The sequence below is a fragment of the Bubalus kerabau genome, chromosome 9, assembly GCF_029407905.1.
Source record: "Bubalus kerabau isolate K-KA32 ecotype Philippines breed swamp buffalo chromosome 9, PCC_UOA_SB_1v2, whole genome shotgun sequence".
Lineage (NCBI taxonomy): Eukaryota > Metazoa > Chordata > Mammalia > Artiodactyla > Bovidae > Bubalus > Bubalus kerabau.
The window spans coordinates 78,748,288-78,764,740 of record NC_073632.1 but is presented as its reverse complement, the minus strand read 5'-3'; the positions used below and the strand labels follow the sequence as shown (position 1 = coordinate 78,764,740).

The window sequence follows — 16,453 nt, the reverse complement described above, 5'->3', positions numbered from 1 at the left end:
TTGCCTTCTTGGACCTAGTGTACTGATGAGAATTTTGATCCCATATGATATTCACATCGTTTTCATAAACCTGTTCCCTCTGGTCTCTGTTCCCAGGCACTTTTGAGAATTTCTCTAAACTTGTCCATATTTAGTGCCTGTGTTTATTCTATTTTCCTTCTTTAAACTTGATAGGCACTTGCATTTCAAGTTTAGACCCTTTAGCTCAGAATAAAATGTCTCAAGCATTGTTTTATGATTTTCTTGTCCTCATTCAGTTAAAAAAAATACTTTATTTGGCTGCATCCAGTCTTAGCTGAGGCAGGTGGGATCTTTGTTGCATCCCGTGGGATCTTTTATTGCAGTGCACAGAATCCAGAGCACACAGGGTCAGTAGTTAGGGTGTGCTGGCTTAACTGCTGTGCAGCACGTGGGATCTTAGTTTCCTGACCAGGGATCAAATTCATGTCCCCTACATTGCAAGGCGAATTCTTAACCACGGGATCACCTGGAAAGTTCCCTTGTCCTCATTCTTTATTTGCTTTCTCTAGGATTAAGAATCTCTGCCATGCTTTATTAGAAAGAACATTTTTTCACCTTAATGGTAAACTTTTATTGTATATAGTGTGGATTGTCTTTTCTCCACCCTGCTTTTTCCATTAGTTTGCTCCAGTGAATTTTTATCTTTTAGAAATATTTCAGGGGCATTTCAGTGGAATTTTAGGAGGAAGTAAACACTGTGATCAGTTAACAGGGCTTATCTTCAGAGGGCATGTGCCAGTTCAGCCAGTCCATTGTGAAAATGATGAAATGTTTAAGTTCAGACCTGGCTGGCCTGGGCACAGGGAAGACAGGGATATTCCATGACATTTAGGGTGTGTTTCAACCTGGAGTCATCCAAACTGAGTTATTGTCACACACAATGACTAGACAGCTCTGAGATCTAATGCGAGCTGAGGAAGGAAGATATGTAGAGGACATTGGGAGGCTGTGGTTGGAGAAAATACAATGACGTATCATTTGCCATTTCATTCAATTTATTCCATAACAGGTTAACATATATTTCTGAGAAATATCCATTAAACACAAATAGATTATGTAAAGAATCAAATTCATAACTTGATTCATAAAGAATCAAGTGTGATTCAGTTTCACACTCACTTGTAAAAATGCTTTAAATATTATTATTACATATAATTAATGTGTGTGTACTTATTATGTATTATCAATGCCAATTGCTGTTGATTCATAGTTCAATACTTCTACCCTCCTTTGTGTTTGGTTACATCTAGCCTCTAATCCAAAGAGACAAGAGTACAAAGCATTTCACTTTCACCCCTCCCATTAACAAGCTTCTGAGTTTGTGTGCTGGAAAAATCACAACTTTAATGCACCTTTCTCTTGTTTTGTTTTAATGAGGAAAGTCTCACACTATCAGTCACTGGGGAGAGAGTTTATTGAATGGATTTTTAAGAATGCCTGAGAATTTCAAAATCTGCAAATAGGGACTGAAAACTTTGGATAATGCAAGATAACCAAAATTTGCCTCCAAATTCTGTCCTTGGTATTAGAAAGAGAAATATGATTGCTGCCTCTGAGAAATATGATTATTGTCTAATCTTATCTTTATTTGAGGTAGATCACTTTCTCAAGATGTATAAGCATAAAAGGAAGAGTCAGATACTGCAAGAATTTTAGAGGGTTCAGGAAGAGCCTCCAATTTTTACCTCATCTCAGCACAAGGCTAGTTGTCCTTAATTGGCCAAACATGAGAGCAGCAAATAACCTAGGGTCTTCTAATAAGTTTTGAAGGTAGCAAAAAAGAAAACATAGAAAAATGCAAGATGACTCTTTTCTTTTCATAGCAGACATTAGATATTGCTTTTTCTATGTGGTTGATTTCTTGGACATACACGTCTATTGGAAGAAATTTTACTATTTTAAATATTTGGAATTGATCAGAGGATGCCCTGGTTTATTTTAAGGCTCTAAAAGGCTTACCTGCTAAAATACCACCTTTGCTATTGAGAAGACTAATGGTTCCTGGAAACCTGGGTTTCAGAAACAATAAAATTGGTGAAAAAAATCCAAGGAAACCACAAATGCTTGCCAAAGAATAACTTTGCCAGCTAAGGACTTCACAAACAGCAGCAGCAGATGCAGGGACAATTTTATGTTTTGGCAAAATTTCATAAAAGAGAAGTATGTTTTTTGTTTTTTGTTTTTTTTTTGCTCAGTCATGAATGACTCTTTTTGACCCCATAGACTAACCTGCTAGGTTACTCTGCCTATGGAATTCTCCAGGCAAGAATACTGGAGTGGGTTGCCATTTTCTTCTCCAGGGGATCTTCCCGACCCAGAGATCAAACCTGGGTCTCCTGCATTGTAGGTGAATTCTTTACCATGTTTTGATATTAATATTATAGGAAACACATCATTTAAAAATAAATGGTAGTTCTATAAATTGAACAAACAATATGAGACACACATCTCTTTGTCTTATTTTTCTCCTTTTCCTCTGATCGATGAGGAGTTGGCCATAGATCAGCACTGATTCCCAGAATGGCTTTTCAATATAACTGAATTAAGATGAAAAGACAACATTGAAATGAATAAATATTGAGAAATAACTTGACAAACATGTTTTCTTCTATGTAGGTTCTCTGCACATTTAGGAACCTGGTTGTCACCTGAGGACTTTGCTTTCCAGTAGCAGAGCCATGAGGGGGCATCCTCCATGTTCCTCATGGTGGCGGAGCACTCACACTCCATCTTCCCTCAAACCCTCAAGGTCATCAGATTGTACCAGTCTTGCCTTTCTCCAATACTGTCAGCTGGCACAGGGTCCTTCTTCCTTCTTGCATCTTAATGTTAATACCCGGCACATTGTCATTCTCTCCAGAACTACTCTCAACATATATAGATCTTAAACATTTTAAGTGTAAACACGTGCTAGTTAAGTTGTCATAATAACCTTCTGTTGAAGGGAATATCATTATCCCCGTTTCACAGCTGAAAAACCAATTCCTCGGTCAGTTACAAAGTTGGGGAGAGCCTGGATTCAACCCTAGGCAACTGGATCCAGAGCCTATGCCTTTTTAAAAACATACTTTTATTTATTTATTTATTTTAGGCTTTGCTGGGTTTTCCCTGCTGTGTGGGCTTGTCTCTAGTTGTAGCAAGCGGGGCTGCTCTCCTGCGGTTCGAGGGCTTCTCATTGCGGTGTCTTCTGTTGTTAAGGAACACGGGCTTTAGATTCGGGAGCCTCAGTAGTTGCACGGCAGGAGCTCAGTAGTTGTAGTTCCCACGGTCTAGAGCACAGGCTCAATAGTGTGGCACACGGGCTCAGTGGCTCCTAGGCTTGTGGGATCTTCCTGGATCAAGGATCAAAACTGCGTCCCCTGCAGTGGCAGGCAAATTCCTCACACTGAACAATCACTGGAAGACCCCAGAGTCCACTCTCTTGACCAAGTGCTAATCTGCCTCTAACATTTTCTAGAAATTCTCTCCTTCTAGGATATCACCTGCAATCTGCCTCTGTCCTTACTTAGGACTTGTCATTTGCCAGCTACAATCTTTTATCTAAAACTCCCAAGACTTGTAAGTAATCAAATTTTTTTCTTTTTCATTTAAAAGGCACATCCATTAAATGTTTGGACTAAACCAATGAAGTGTGTGAAGCATTTGTCATCAACATATTATTATTTCTGCACCAATAATCAGATATTCAACACAATATTGATATATCTGCATGAATATTCAGATAGACTGATTAAAAAATAAACATTAGAAATAGCCTTAGGTCAGTGTTTGTCACCAAATTAATTAGACATAAACTTACAATGTTATCCATTTTAGAATTTTTAGAATGTGGACTTGTACCAAAACCTGAAATCCCTCCAGTTTAGTTATATCATCACCAACACCAGCCTTTCAGGCTCACTTGCTCTAGAATGCCAAATGCAAGTCACCTTTCACCTCTTGCTTGCTGGAATTCATTAGTATTCTCCTCACCCACCTTGAATGTCAGCACCATCATTCTACTCAGTCCTTAGGAGTGAAGTTGTAAATTGGCAATAAAGATCCTGCACTTGTTTTATTATTTTTGTTAATGCTTATTATACTTCTAACTCTTGTATACTATACCAACCTGTACTATTCTATGTTATTGGTAACATAGTAATTCAGTTTAAGCATAAGTTAAATCCTTTCCTACCTTACCTCTAGTCACACAACTCTTTATGGTCAGTATTATTACTCCCAAGTCAGAGCTGAGCGATTTAATGCCAGAAGAGTTCAGGTAAGTCTTCCAAGATCGCATATCCAGGCACTTTCTGATTCAAAGCCCTCTACAATCATTCTCTAGGGACACTGTCTTCTTAGCTTAGTAGATGGTTTCCCCATATAGCTTATACCAAACACATGCATTGTAGCTCTTACTTTTTAGAAACGACAAAAAAATAGAAGTCAAACACAATGAGAGAAGAATTACAGAAGTTCTCTTCAAATAATAATGCAATTGATAATAAAGCTCTCCATAGTATAAGGAGCTGTACTCAATGGTCTCATCTCAAGCAGCTGTCCACTCTAATTAAGTTCCTCATCACCTCTCTGGCCTTGACTGACTTATTGGTGGAGGTGGTTCTGACATTCAGCATAGTGAGGAGAATGAAATGAGCACGGGATTTGGACTGAACCTGAATTCGTCTTTCATCTCTGTCACTGCAATTAACTTATCTAATTTCAAAATTGGCTGGATATTGAAGTGGGGGAAGACGTGCTTCCATGGGGGTAGGCTGCCCATGGGAAATTTCTATAACTTCCGCACAATTTTGTTTTCAACCTGAAACTGAAGTGAAAGGGAAATTCGCTCAGTCGTGTCAGACTCTGCATCCCCATGGACTGTGGCCCGCCAGGCTCCTCTGTCCATGGAATTCTCCAAGCAAGAATACTGGCATGAGTAGCCGTTCCATTCTCCAGGGGATCTTTCCAACCCAGGGATCAAACCCAGGTCTCCTGCATTGCAGGCAGATTCTTTACCATCTGAGCCACCAGGGAAAGCCCAAGAATACTGGAGTAAGCCTATCCTTTCTCCAAGAGATCTTCCTGACCCAGGGATAGAATCACGGTCTCCTGCATTGCAGGCAGGTTCTTTACCAGCTGAGCTACCAGGGAAGCCCCATGGTTTGAACCTAGAACTCCTCTAAAATGTACTTTATTTTTAAAATGAGTTGAATTATACCTACAATATAAGGTTGACAACTGCTAAATGGCTGATGATAGAAGCTGACATTATTTACAATTTGCTTTCAAAGCTCTGAAATCTGGTTTTTTGAACGACTGTGTTGATTTTCATTCCTTGATTTTTTGCTGAAATTTCTTCTTCACCAACCATTCTACCACTGAAATTGAAAGTACCCAGGAGAGTGTTTTCTTTTCTAGGACTGCTGTAACAAATGACCACAATCTGCTGGCTCTGTTCTCTCCAGAAATGTATTCTCTCATAGTCCTGTAGACTAGAGGTCTGAAATCCAAACCTCTGATTTTAGAGGTCTTGACAGAGCACTGACAGGGCCATGCTCCCCTCCCACAGCTCTGGGTAGAGTCATTCTCTGTCTCTTCCAGCTTCTGACGGCTCCAAGCATTCCTTGGCTTGTAGCAGTATCATTCCAATCTCTGGCTCCATCTTCACAAAGCCATCTTCACTGATCTCTTTCTCAACTTTTGTCTAAGGACACTGCTCTTGGATTTAGTGCCCATCAATGTAGTACAGGATGATCTCATCTTATTAAACTCATGAAGGCATCTTTTCCAAAGAAGATCTGGCTCTGGGGGTTAGAACGTGGGCATATTCTTTGTGGGGGTGGGGTACAGCATTGAGCCCACTGCAGATGGGAATGTGAAGTCTTCTGTCTATGAGAATCTCACAGCAGCAGTATTCAGAGGATTTACACCCATTTCTCACGTGGATGGAGAGACAGTGCAATCTTCTCCCAGTGACAACATCCTGAGAAGAGAATGATCTTTCCTCTACCAGCACTGATAGTTGTAGAAGCTCAGAAAGGAGGGTGTGTCTAAATACCATGGCATTTTTAAGGCTTTCCTGTAATGTAATTCATCCTATTCAAGTTGCTTTAATGTGTGTTTCATTTTCTGTTTGTTGGTATCCAGTCAGATACAAAAATTATTCTTAACTGAAGGAAAAAATGCCAAGGATTGATTCTCACTGCTTGTAACCTGTCATATCTTTGTAACAAAAATCCAGTAATGTGGCCACAGCAGGACTGTGACTAGAGAAAAAGCTCAAGTCTAAGAAGAAAAAAAGTCTTTGGCCAAATAAACATAATGATAATCTAACTTAATGTGAAGATTGTTTTGTAGAATAACTCTCTTAGTAATCACTCTTGAAAATAACCTTCCAAGTTCACACCTTGCACTACAGGGATTCCATCAAGGGATTTTTAACGTATTAATACTAATCCTCAGAACCTGTGGATGTCGGCTTTTGCAGTTGCCTCCACTTGACTTGACTTCATCACTTATTTGCTGTTGCAAAGTGATAGCTTAATCTCTGAAATGAACTGGACAAGGCCCTTAGGTGGCTAAGTGGACTTTGTAGTAGTGGTTAAGGATTTTGAGATGGCAAGATTATTTTTGACTATCCAGGTGAGCTCGATGTAATCACAAGGGTCATTAAAAATGAAAAAGGGAGATGAGGGAAGAGTCAGAGTCAGAGATTTGAAGATGCTATTCTGTTTGGCGGAGAAGGCAATGACACCCCACTCCAGTACTCTAGCCTGGAAAATCCCATGGATGGAGGAGCCTGATAGGCTCATGGTGTCTTTGTCTTCCCTACTCATTCCCATTAATTCTCAATCCGATGCAATTTGGAGTCTATCTCTAATATTCCACCAGAAGAGGAAGAATCATGATCAGCAGTGATCCAGTTTTTAATGACAACAAACAATTCTCAGTTTTTATTTAACCTGACCTGTCACTAACCTTTGACATTCTTGGTATTCTCTCCTTCACGAACCACTTTCATCCCATGGGAGTCTGTGGGACCACTTTCATCTTTTCTCATCTGTATTTGTTTGTAGGCATAACTTTGAAGTTGGTGCACATCCAGTTCCTTCTATTTTCACTATATACCTTCCAAACTGGTCAACAAATGTTTATGGAGTATCAGATATATATCCTAGTCTTTATGACAGGTGTATAGCAGGCAATCACATTTACTTCTCAAAATACGAGTATGCTGATGAATTTCATGTGATCATATCAGGCAAAGTTTCTTTTCTGAGCTAAAATTTTACAGACTAAACCACTCACGAAAGAACCTCAGTTTTATGTCCCTCTGACCAATCCCAACTTAACCCATCATCTTTCTCCCTAGTGTACTCTTTCTCCTATTGCATCTTTCTTGTTGGCAAGCTAAAAGCCTGGAACCATCCTTGATTCTTGCTTCCATTATGCACCCCAAATCTCTCCACCCTCTCAGTCTTTAAATTCTGTATGTTATATTATCAAAAAAGGGGGAGGCAAGGTTACTAAATAAGAGTGGGAAGAAATCAAGTTATATTTGAGAATTGAAAGAAAAGAAATGATAGTACTCCCCAGAATAATTTGGTAGATGATTAATTGAATAATTGTTTTCATGGGTAGGATTCTCATCCACCTGATCCCCAACCCCTTGGCTCTTTGGGCCCAGTTCAACCTTTCCTTCCTCAACCAGACTTACTGGCACTGCCACTCCCCCCTCCATCCTATATGAGGACTGGATATGATGTGGGGAAGGTTGTGCTCAGGTGTACACTGAGCAGTCTCAGGGCAACTATGACAAGTGTTATCCCATCTCAGGCTGGTAGGGCACAGCATGTTACTTAAGAGATTCAGGAGTCCAAGCCCCTCCTTCACCAGTTCAGGTACTGTGAGGTTCCTTTTCTGGAGGCTGCCATCTGAGGGAGTTGTCTATCTGCCTTTGGTTGAGGTGGCAGGCCCAGGAGAAGGGCAGATACCTGGATCAGCTTCCTCACTCCAACCTGAGCCTGGACTATTATTTCAGCAGTTGGTGGGAGGGGGAGCCTGGTAGTGGTTGGATCACTGAGTCACAGAGCAGGGTCTCCAGGCACCTTTGAGGACCTGCACTTGCCCTGCTAATATCTCCATGTCTGAGAGAGAGGAATTCCATGGCAAAAATCAAACATCTTGGCAGGTGAGAGAAACTGCAGAGAAGGGGAAAAGCTTGATACTTTGAGGGCACTATTTTTCATGTTTTTGAATAAAGGTCTCCACATTTTTATTTTGCCCAACCCTGAAAATTGCACAACCAGTCTTATAAATAGTGAATAGGTAACATTAGGGTCAAATACAGGATAAGGCTATTTCAGAACAGTTGAATTAAGAGAAATTTCTCTGTTGTGAAAATTGTAAGGATTTTGATAAAGTAACAGGGCTCAGAGAAATGTGTTCTGTAGAACTTTTTAATTATAATGTTCTAAAGTAAGTTTCCTTTCATGAGTCATACCTTACACTACAGGGATTGCTTGTGAGGAATTTATCATGGGCAAAGTTTATTGGCAGGCTTCTTAAAGCATCCTGGGTGTTAACTTCTCAGATGTGAAGGTGGAAGTCTATCAAGATGTGACTTTTTAAACATGCAATTGTTGCATGTGATTATCCTTTATAAGGGGGCTTCCCAGGTGGCTCAGTGGTGAAGAATCTGCCTGCCAATGCTGGAGATGGAGACATGAGTTCATTCCCTGGGTCAGGAAGATACCCTGCAGTAGGAAATTGCAACTCACTCCAGTATTTTTGCCTGAAAAATGCCATGGTTGGAGGAGCCTGGTGGGCTACAGGACATGGGGTCGTTAAGAGTTGAGACAATTGAGTGACTGAGTAACTAAGCATGTACACATATCCTTTGTAAGGAAGAAATCCACAGGTATAAAGGACCAAGTAATTAAATCAAATTTCTTCAATTATGAGGCAATGTGTTTTCTGGACTGATGAAAAATCATAGTAGATTTGCTTAGAGTTAACTGTCTAGGAGATTTAGGTATAGAAATATTATGTAAACATAGAAAGAATGTATTCCTGAGTTTTAAAAATTCTTTTAGTTTCTCTTCATAACAAAATGGGAAAAGGACAAAATATGAGACAGTTTTTAAAAGTAGTACTCAAGTATGCAGTTTTATTTTATTTTATTTTTAAAAATTTTCAGAATTGAAGACCATTTTTCTGAAAAGCAGAAACAAAGCAAGCATCCAACTGCAGAACCATGGCCAGCAATCTTTCCCAACCTGAAACCGTGCAGCTCTGCCATGAGAATGTGAACAGATCTTGTATTAAATCTCCTGACTTGCCTGCATCTTGGGTGATTCTGGACACAGTGTTTGGCTTCAGGTCTTTATTGGCTATCTTTGGAAACTTCTTGGTGATGACTTCAGTTCTTCACTTCAAGCAGCTGCATTCTCTAGCCAATTTTTTGATCGCCTCTATGGCCTGTGCGGAGTGACCGTGATGCTCTTCAGCATGGTCAGGTCCGTGGAGAGGTGCTGGTACTTTGGAGCCAGATTTTGTTTGCTTCAGAGTTCCTGTGATGTGGCATTTTGTTACTCTTTTCTCTTCCACTTGTGCTTTATCTCCATTGACAGGTACGTTGCTGTTACTGATCCCCTGGTCTATCCCACCAAGTCCATGGTGTCTATAACAGGGGTATGCATCAGCATCTCCTGGATTCTGCCCATTGTGTACAGCAGAGCTGTGTCCTACACAGGTGTCAGTGATGATGGGTTGGAGGAATTAGTAAGTGCTCTCAACTGTATATGGGTTTTGATAAGTGTTTTGTTATTTTTTATACCTACCGTTGTTATGATAATTCTTTATGGCAAGATTTCTTTAAATAGCTAAACAACACGGAGAAGGCAATGCCACCCCACTCCAGTACTCTTGCCTGGAAAATCCCATGGGTGGAGGAGCCTGGTAGGCTGCAGTCCATGGGTTCGCTAAGAGTCGGACATGACTGAGTGACTTCACTTTTACTCTTCACTTTCCTGCATTGGAGAAGGAAATGGCAACCCACTCCAGTGTTCTTGCTTGGAGAATCCCAGGGACAGGAGCCTGGTGGGCTGCCATCTATGGGGTCGCACAGAGTTGGACACGACTGAAGTGACCTAGCAGCAGTAAACAACAAGCTCTAAAAATTGAAAATACTGGTAGCAAAGCAGAATCAGAGAGTTACAAATGCAGAGTGGCCAAGAGAGAGACAAAAGCAGATAAAACACTGGGTCACAGCAGTAGCATTTATGATTTCATGGTTACCATATACAGTTGATATACTAATTGATGCCTTTATGGGTTTCATAAACCTTCCCTATATTTATGAGATTTGCTGTTGGGGTTCCTATTACAACTCAGCCATGAACACTTTGATTTATACTTTATTTTACCCTTGGTTTAGGAAAGCCTTGAAAGCTATTTTAAGTGGGGAACTTTTTAAGGATAGTTCACCAACCACTAGCTTATTTTCAGAGTAAATGAAAGCACTAAGTTGAAAAATTTAGGGCTATTTTTAATATTATGAATTTATGGTGAAATTAGATACAAAAAATGAATAAAGCCTTCCAAAATTGGGGAAATATGTATATATTTCAAATTAGCCAGGAGCAAAGTCACAGACAGGTGCCTTGATCATATAATAAAGATATTTATTGCACTAAATAATAAAGGCATGGCCTTGAGGAGGGCCTGGCAGCCCACTCCAGTATTCTTGTTTGGAGAATTCCATGGACAGAGGACCCTTGGGGGCTACAGTTCATAGGCTCAGCAAGAGTTGGACACAACTGAAGTGATTTAACAAAGTAATAAATGATTAAGTGGTTTACTTGTATCATCGGTCTTGATGCTTTGTACACATCCTTACTATATGTACTTGTTATACTATATGTATATGTATACTATATGTACCATATATCCATTTCTGTGAATCCTGAATCTCATTTTTCGTTCTCCAATCTGTAATCATTTTCTCATTTAGGCTCAACTTTCATTTATCTTTCAATGGTCCTTCTTTCTCAGTCTTCTGCAACATTATTTCATTTTCTAGGGCTGTCATAGCAAAGTATCACAGGTGGGGTGGCTCAATCGGCAGAAATTATTTCTCCCACTTAGAAATGTAGAGGTTAGTTACAGACATTATAAAGAAGTAGAAATTGTGGAAAAAATTTACCAAAAAAGCTGATACAATGATGTTAGCTAATATAAAATCTGCATGTGAAAAAATTATCTATTATCACTAGCAGGGACCATTTCTGCATCAATTTCTCTCACTTGAAAATAATGTGAAATTCACATTCTCATTTTTTTCTCAGCAGTTTCCTCACCTAAGTGTAGTCTGTATTTACTTTTCCAGGATGTTGTAGGATCAAAAATTCTTTGCTTTTGCCGCAAAAAACCTAATATTAGAAAAAGCATAAACAATATATAAATTTCTGACCCATATCTCCTGTGTCTCCTGTATTGCAGGCATATTCTTTATCTGCTGATTCATTGTGGAAGTCCTGTGTATTTTGCATAATGAAACCATTGTAGTATAAGTACTGGTATGTAGGTCTTTTTCTTTTGGATTTTTCTGTCTTGTCATTCATTTGAAGTAATTTTTTCTCATTGGTTTTCATTGAGTCTTTTCGTTGTTTTCAAACAAATTCTGAACGTTAATTATATACAAGTAAATGGCTCAGAAGGTAAAGTGTCTGTCTACAATGCTGGAGACCCGGGTTCAGTCCCTGGGTTGGGGAAATCCTCTGGAGAAGGAAATGGCAATCCACTCCAGGACTATTACCTAGAAAATCCCAGCGACAGAGGAGCCTGGTAGGCTACAGTCCATGGGGTCGCAAAGAGTCAGACATGACTGAGCGACTTCACTTCACTAAGTACCTGTGCAAGGATAGCTAAGGATTAAAAAAAATGTATTTTATCTAGTATTTTCCTCAAGGAAAATAATTTTGTGGGTAGTATGGACAATTCGTTTTAAAATATATTTTTTGAGCCTCAGAAGGATATCGCAGATCTAACTCCTGTGAGCAGAGGATGAGTTGCCATCACAAGGCTGGCACATGCTATTTGGTCATTCCTATAATATTGTCTTCTCACCCACATATGGTCCCATGGCCTGCGGGGTAAAAAGTTGTTAAAACAACCTTATTTTTCAGTAGGAAGGACTTTTGAGGAATCCCCAAGCATGTTTGGACTTGTGTAGGCAAAAGTAGGCAAATAGAAGGGTAGATTAGTTTGGGACTGTTGGATTAATTTCCATAAATGGAAGACTGGGCTTGGAAAAAGAGGGAGTCAAGTAGAGCAGTAGCATGATAAAAATAAGTACATTTTCATGTTATCACTTACTATCCTCAATACATCAGATTAACTGCAGCAGATTTTAAAAAAGGACATCTTCCTATTTTTAGAGCATAGAGCGCATAGAAAAAATTAAGTGAAAGAGTCAGATAATAGTTCCATTCAATAAATGTCACACAGAATTACACTGTTACTAAATTAAATTATAGATAGACCAAAGGAAAATTAAAGATTTTAAAAATACTTCCTATGGGTAGGGAAAATATTCTATTGTTATGTATGATACCAAAATCTCTAGTACAATTCTGAATATGAAGTTTCTTTTCAGCATGTAGTGAGTATGTGAAACTCAACAAAAGAAAAAGAAAACAAAAGAGAAGATTCTTGCATTCACTCCAGGATAGCAGTAGCAGTGTTAGTCGCTCAGTCGTGTCTGACTCTTTGCAACCCCACGAACTATAGCCTGCCAGGCTCCTCTGTCCATTGGGATTCTCCAGGCAAGAACACCGAAGTGGATTGCCATTCCCTTCTCCAGAGCATCTTCCTGACCTGCGGATCGTACCCAGGTCTCCTGCATTGTAGGCAGATTCTTTACCGTCTGAGCTCCAGGGAAGATCACTTCAGAATAGTCTTTCCTAAATATGACTACCCAGGTTGGCTGATCAAGGCTTTCTAATCACACAAGCATGTAATGCTTTTGTTGGTACTGTATTATAACCTCCTTAGCCTTAGATGACTGAATTAGAGTTGGCAAAATGATTCCAGAAAAACTCTTTGGTAGGTAGGCTGCTAAGTCGCTTCAGTTGTGTCCGACTCTGTGTGACCCCAGAGATGGCAGCCCACCAGGCTCCCCCGTCCCTGGGATTCTCCAGGCAAGAACACTGGAGTGGGTTGCCATTTCCTTCTCCATAAATAGGTAGGAGTGAATCTATCATATTATTACTCAAGAGAAAAGTAACAAAGACACCAGATCATGTTAATACTAAGTATGAGAATGAAGCTCTTTGATCTTGCTGAGTTCTATTAAAAGTTTTGATTGCTCATTGTTTCCTTCTTTAAAATGATAAAAAAAATATCTATCACTGAAATTCAGCACACACTGAGAGATGAAAATTTAGAAGCAATCTCTTTGGAGTCCAGTAAAAGACAAAATAGTCCAATATTATCACATTTTATAAACATTGTTTTATTGCTGTTGTTGTTCAGTCGCTAAGTCATGTCCAGCTCTTTGTGACCCTCCCATGGAGAGTGGTTCACCAGGCTTCCCTGTCCCTCACTGTCTCCCTGAGTTTGCTCAAACTCTTGTCCTTTGAGTTGGTGGTTATCTAACCATCTCCTCCTCTTATCACCCTCTTCTCCTCCTGCCCTCAATCTTTCCCAGCATCAGGGTCTTTTCCAATGAGTCAGCTCTTTGCATCAGGAGGCCAAAATATTGGAGCTTTAGCATTAGTCCTTTCAATGAATATTCAGGATTGATTTCCTTTAGAATTGACTGGTTTGATCTTCTTGTCGTCCAAAGGATTCTCAAGATTCTTCTCCAGCACCACAATTTGAAAACATAAATTCTTCAGGCTCAGCCTTCTTTATGGTCCAATTCTCACATCCATACATGACTACTGGAAAAACCATAGCTTTGACTATATGGACCTTTGTTGGCAAGTAATATCTCTGCTTTTAATATGCTAAGTTTGTCATAGCTTTTCTTCCCAGGAATAAGCATTTTTAAATTTCAGGGCTGCAGAATCCATCCATAGTGATTCTAAAGCCAAAGAAAATCAAGTCTGTTACTGTTTCAATTTTTTCCCCTCTATTTGCCATGAAGTGATGGGACTGGAGGCCATGAACTTAGTCTTTTGAATGTTGAATTGTAAGCCAGATATTTTACTCTTGTCTTTCACCTTTCACCTCCTCTTCACTTTCTGCCCCTAGGGGGCTGTCATCTGCATATCTGAAGTTATTGATATTTCTCCTGGCAATCTTGATTCCAGCTTGCGCTTTATCCAGTCTAGCATTTTGCATTATATACTCTGCATAGAAGGTAAGTAAGCAGGGTGACAATATACAGCCTTAAAGTACTGTTTTCCCAGTTTTGCACCAGTCCATTGTTTCATGTCTAGTTTTAATTTTTGCTTCTTGAAGGAGGGCTTCTCACACAGCGCTTCTCAGGAGGCAGGTAAGGTGGTCTGGTATTCCCATCTCTTGAACAAGTTTGTTGTGATCCACACAATCAAATGCTTTAGCAAAGACAATGAAGCAGATGTTTTTCTGGGATTCTTTTGCTTTTTCTCTGATCCAGCAGATGATGGCAATTTGATCTCTAGTTCCTCTGCCTTTTCTAAATCCCGCTTGTGCCTCTGGAAGTTCTCAGTTCACCGTTGAAGCCTAGCTTGGAGAGCTTTGAGCGTTACCTTACTAGCATGTGAAATAAGCACAATTGTAAAGTAGTTTGAACCTTTTTGGCATTGTCCTTCTTTGGGACTGGAATGAAAACTGACCTTTTCCAGTCCTGTGGCCACTGTTGAGTTTTCCAAATTTCCTGGCCTATTGAGTATAGCACTTTCACAGCATTATCTTTTAAGATATGAAATAGCTCAGCTGGAATTCCATCACCTCCACTAGTTTTGTTCATAGTAATGCTTCCTAAGGCCCATCTGACTTCACACTCCAGGATGTCTGGCTCTAGATGAAAGACCACACCAAAATGGTTATCTGAGTCTCTAAGACCTTTTTTGGACAGTTCTTCTGTGTATTCTTGCCACCTCTTCTTAATTTCTTTTGCTTCTATTAGGTCATTACCATTTCTGTCCTTTATTGTGTCCATCTTTGCATGAACTATTCCCTTGATAACTCTCATTTTCTTGACAAGGTCTATACAATAAATAAGCAAATATAAATGTAATATACATGAATGACTGGAATGCATTTGAATTTACAGATATCTTGCATGCCTTACAGCTCATAAATTTTCTCCTACTGAAGTGTCTCTGAGTTTTTACTCATCTTAAAGAGAATGTTCTTAAATATCTCTTTGCAATATATCCTGTGCAATAGGTCCTTTTTGTGTAGACCTCTTCAAATAAAACAATCTCATATTTTTACTTAGCTAAGACTTTTTCCTTTTAGCAATGAATACATTTTGAAATATATCAGATGGAATTTTGTATTTTGTTGGATGATCATACAATTTAAATCTGTAAATGGTGAATTATAGTAATAGATTTTCAATTGTTAGAGCAAACTTCCATTCTTGGCATCAGTTCAGTTCAGTTCAGTTGCTCAGTTGTGTCCGACTCTTTGCGACCCCATGAATCACAGCACGCCAGGCCTCCTTGTCCATCACCAACTCCAAGATGTATCATCTCTTTATATGCTGTTAATTTTATTTTGTTTAGGATTTCTACTTCATTATGAGTGAGAGTGTTCATTCTTTTTCCTTGGGTTTTGTATCCATGCTATTCTACATCAAACAACAAATTTTAATTGGAGATTAAAAGTGTAAATTTCTTCTTCTTCACACCTTGCACCATAGGGACTTCACTGTAGAGGATTCTGGATATGGGATTTGGCTGTGCTTCTTGGGGGGATTTGGCATTAACTTGTTAGATAGTTTAGAGGTGAGTAGTAAAAGGTAACCTGCGTCTTTTGCATCTCCTGCATTGGCAGGCAGGAGTTTTACCACTGGCATTATATAGGCTTCCCTAAAACGTAATGAATAAATAACAAATCAATACGCACCGTGCTAACTTTGACAAAGAGGAATACGCACCCAAATATCAGTCAGGTAATAAAAGATTGCTCTTAAAATGTAAGGTAAGACATCTTTTGTGGGAAAAGAAAATTTGCAACAGATTTATTTGAAGTTAAATTATTATTCAATTTAGAATATTGTTTCAGAGTACATATTAAGTATAAAAATAATACTTTATATTCTAAAATTAAAATAAATTCAAATTCAATATAGAGTTATTTAATATGTTCAGAGATTAAACTAACATAAATACATGACAGGTCACACGATAATGTTTGGTAATTATAACAGAAATAACCGGTTCAAAGATCTTTTGTTCCATTTTATTTGATTGAAAAAGGGAGGAACTTCTCCGGATGTTTACGTGCTATC

The 16,453-nt window shown here is 39.1% G+C and overlaps 1 pseudogene; it reads left to right on the top strand.

Annotated features, from left to right (window-relative positions):
* The first annotated feature begins 9,259 nt into the window (after nt 1–9,259).
* Nucleotides 9,260–10,517, top strand: LOC129619429 (trace amine-associated receptor 8-like; annotated as a pseudogene).
* Nucleotides 10,518–16,453: the final 5,936 nt, after the last annotated feature.